Raw genomic sequence first — 4,314 nt, 5'->3', positions numbered from 1 at the left:
CTTTGCTTGTTTTGTTTTTGTTTTTTGTTTTGGCCATGCCGTGTGGCAGTGACATGCAGGATCTTAGCTCCCTGGCCAGGGATCGAACCCGTGCCCCCCGCATTGGTGGCGCAGAGTCTTTCTTAACCACTGGACCACCAGGGAAGTCCCTTTTTCTTTTTTTTTGGGAAAATGTGTTATAAAAATTAACATCACCTGTTTAATTTTACTTTCTTAATATGGCAACTAAAAAATTTAAACTTGCATGCATGGCTCCATTATATTTCTCTTGGACAGCACTGGTCTAAATAGATTCACAGCTTGCTCCCTGGAACCTGGCATAAGCTATTCCAGCATCCCTCCACCTCATCAGGAAGTTCTTCTTTATGTCTAATCTAAACCCCTGTCGCTGTATTCAAAATCCCTGCCCTCTTGTCCAAACCTCAGTACAGATGGAGATGAACTGGTTCCCACTTTCCTTGTAATAACCTTCCATGCCTTTAAATATCTTTTACATTTTCTTTTTAAGAAGAAAGTGAAATTGTGCCATTTCTCGTCACTGATATTAGGGACGGAGAGGAGAGTTCATCTGATGTAGTGAAATCATCCAGCCCTACCACATAAGGAAATTCCCAGGATATTCCCCATAGAGTGGGTTATTCAGAGCTAGACAAGCAGCACCCTTGATCCCACGGAGGGTGAGGCCAGCCAGCTCTATTTCAGGCTTTCTCCTCTGGCCTTGTCAGATCTGCTTAAGACAGGAATGAAGCTGTTTTCCACAATTCTCCAGCAAGGGTCCTAGAAGGCCAGGGCCAGTTTTGAAATTTTTCACCCTACCTCCACCCCAAAGAGGTAGATCTTCCAAAGACTGCCAGGCTAGGACCACTTTTTTTTTTTTCTTGTGGTACGCGGGCCTCTCACTGTTGTGGCCTCTCCCATTGCGGAGCACAGGCTCCGGACGCACAGGCTCAGCGGCCATGGCTCACGGGCCCAGCCGCTCCGCGGCATGTGGGATCTTCCCGGACTGGGGCACGAACCCGTGTCCCCTGCAGCGGCAGGCGGACTCTCAACCACTGCGCCACCAGGGAAGCCCTGGGCTAGGACCACTTTTTACATTTGAGACTAGGATGCTTTGCTCCTATTTCATGGGTGGCAAAACCAAGGCACAGGGCGTTCTCTGGTGGCTTAGTGGTTAGGATTCCGGGCTTTCACTGCTGTAACCCGGGTTCAATCCCTGGTCAGGGAAAGGAGATCCCTTAAGCCGCGTGGCGTGACCAAAAAACAGAACAAAACACAACACCAAGACACAGAAAGGTGGAGGAGCACTTGTCGCTATTGATGAAAGCAGACGAGGCACAGGATGTTGAATTCGGACAAGCTTGGTCACGTTTCCCAGCTCACTTACTAGCTGGGTGACTTTGGGTGGAGTGCTTAATCGTTTGGAATCCACTTTCTCATCTGTAAAACTGAAATAACGTGTCATCTGCAGAATCTCTGTGAAGTATGAATGAGAAGCCCAACAGCAAACTGGTTAAGAGCTCTGGGGGCCTTAGTTGACTCGTCTCTAAAATGGAGAGCACGTGGGGCCTCATCGTGTTGGGAGGATTAGGCGGGCTGGTTCATGCAGAGCTTGCAACCCCTTGCCCAGCACACAGTGAGTCCCGGGTACCTGCCTGCTGTTATCTGGGAGCTGACATTCACGTACACAGGAGTGTTCTTGCGTGAGCGTGTGCACACGCGCGCACACACACATACACACACACAGGCTCTGCCCTAGCTGCCTCTCCCCTCTGCTCTCATAGTACAGCCGGGTCAGGCACCTCTCACCTTACTTCTCACACTATTTAAAATTGTTTACTTGTCCATCTTCCCACCAGGTCTTAGGCTTTATAAGGGCAGGGTCTTGTTTGTTTGCTTGTTTTTGCTCCCTTCTCTCTCTTCTTATACACAAAGTTCGTTGGCTGAATTGTCCAGCAGGACTCCAGGACACAAGAGGAAACGCGCTGTTACCACCAACGACTCAGGTGTTGAGACACTAGACCAGCTTGGTGAGCGCCCACCTGATCTTTCCAGGATCCGGCTGACAGCATAGGCGGTCACTCCAGATCCCTTTCTACTCCTCCCCTTTCCCTGGTACCCATGGGACTCATTTGCCAGCCCCCACCCCTGGGCCATGCACCCAAATCTTGATCCTCGGGAATCTGGCAAGCTGCCCACCTGCTTCCAGACATCCTGAACGTCGAGTGCCAGCGGGGATCCTGCTTCGCCCTCCCTCTGGCCTCAGCATTTCTCTCCCCCCGCCTTGTGTTTAGCGACTTTCTTTCCTGCTTCCATTTACCTCCGTTTCCTCCTGGCCTAAGCTCCGGGCCTGCCCTGGGCACCCCTGGCACCGCTCTCTAGTGATACTCCTGCTGAAGAAGCCACTGACTGTTGTCCGGGAAGCCTGTCATGCTGTCTCATGTCAGTGCTCAGTGACCGTCCAGTGGAAACCATGGTGGCCTAGGGGAAGCCACACATCCAAATCCTGCCTTGGGATTTGAACAATGCCAGAATGCAGCAGCTGTGTCTTCCAGGTGGGCCTTTGGGAGGTTCTGCCCTGGGACCCACAGACAGTGTGTTGGCTTGAGACTAACATGAGATGGGCAACTCCGTGAAGAGCCACAGGAACCACTAAATATAACGATAAACCGGAAACAGCAATTATGTATACTGTGTAATGAAAAGAGTAAGTGATGTGGCTCAGGGGACAGCACGACCAGCAGAAGCTCAGCGGTGGAAGAGACGCAACAAGGCAAAGGGCTTGAGCAGGTGGGTCAGCGCGGGGTGGAAACAAAAGGCCAGCGCGTCCCGGGGAGGCCAGAGGTGGGTCTGGGCGGCCTGGGCAGGGAATCGTGCTCTGACTTGTCGTCGCGGAGCAGCGGCGGGACTCCCTTCCTTCCTTCCTTCCTTCCTTCCTCCCTCCCTCCCTCCCTCCCTTCCTCCCTCCCTTCCTTTCCTTCCTTCCTTCCTTCCTTCCTTCCTTCCTTCCTTCCTTCCTCCCTCCCTCCCTCCCTCCCTTCCTCCCTCCCTTCCTTTCCTTCCTTCCTCCCTCCCTTCCTTCCTTCCTTCCTTCCTTCCTTCCTATTTATTTGGCTGTGCCGGGTCTTTAGTTGCGGCATGCGGGCCTTTAGTTGCAGCACGCGGGATCTAGTTCTCCCACCAGGGATCAGACCCGGCTCCCCTGCATTGGGAGCACAGAGTCTTAACTGCTGGACCACCAGGGAAGTCCCCAGTGGCAGGGCTTTCTGAGGCAGGGCAATTAGATGGGACAGCCTTGCAGTCGGGCAGGTGAGATGGAGACTGGCTGGCTCTGCGTCTCCCCCAGGGGCCCCCAGCCCCCCAGCTTCCAGCCTTATGGGCCCCAGCCCTTCCTGAGGCCCTAGTGGCTCAGCAACCTGACCTGGTCTCAGTTGCCCACTCTGCTGGAGCCCGGCTGAGGGAGAGGCAGGCTGCGGAGGGGAGGGGAGGACCCAGAAGCGGCTCTGAAACCTCTGTGCTGGGATCAATTCGCGTCCTGAAGCTGGCGTCGTTCAGCAGAGCACGGGGTGCCCTGGGGAGGGGTGCGAGGTATGGGGCAAGCGGGCTCCAGCCCTGCTTCCCTCTCAGATCTGCTTGAGAAAGCTGCAGTGAGAGAGTAGGTCCTGAAGGTGGGCCCAGGCTGCAGGGGTCCCCCAGACCCCCGCAGAGGCTTCCGAGGACTCCATACTGAGCAGATGGGGGAGCGTGGGGGAGGGGTGATACCCATGGCTGCGGGCAGGCTGGGCTGAGGGTTGCCTTGAAGAGTCCCCAGGCCCAGGAGGATCTACGGAGGCCGTTGTCCCCAGAGCTCCATGGCCTGGTGGAGTTCAGGAATTCCAGGAATCCTGCTTCTGCATCTCTGGCTGGTGATGGACAAGGGAGCCCCTGGCAGTGCTGCCAGCAGGAAGGAGGCCGCCACCCAGAGAGCAGAGCCGAGGGTGGAGGCGGGGGTGGAAGTCCCTCGTGAGGCCGGCAGCCTGGGGGAGGGGGTCTGGGTCTGCAAGGCGGGCGTCTGTGGAAGCACAGCTCACCCCTCTACCCTCCCTCCCAGCTCCGGGCTGGAGAGTGGGAGGCTTTCTCCTCCGTCTCACTCCCCAGAACTTCCTATTAACCCTCTAAGTGTGCCCTGGGCTTCTCTTGCTGGAGGTGACGAAACCCAGGCATGATGGGCAAGTAGGCTGAGAAGCAGGATGACAGCACAGGCCCTGGAGGTCTGGCTGTACCAGGAGGGCAAGGACAACCCGGCTTTGTGGCCCGGAGCAAATCGCCTCGGCCTTG

This window comes from Tursiops truncatus, chromosome 11, assembly GCF_011762595.2.
Source record: "Tursiops truncatus isolate mTurTru1 chromosome 11, mTurTru1.mat.Y, whole genome shotgun sequence".
Lineage (NCBI taxonomy): Eukaryota > Metazoa > Chordata > Mammalia > Artiodactyla > Delphinidae > Tursiops > Tursiops truncatus.
This window is presented reverse-complemented; position numbering follows the sequence as displayed.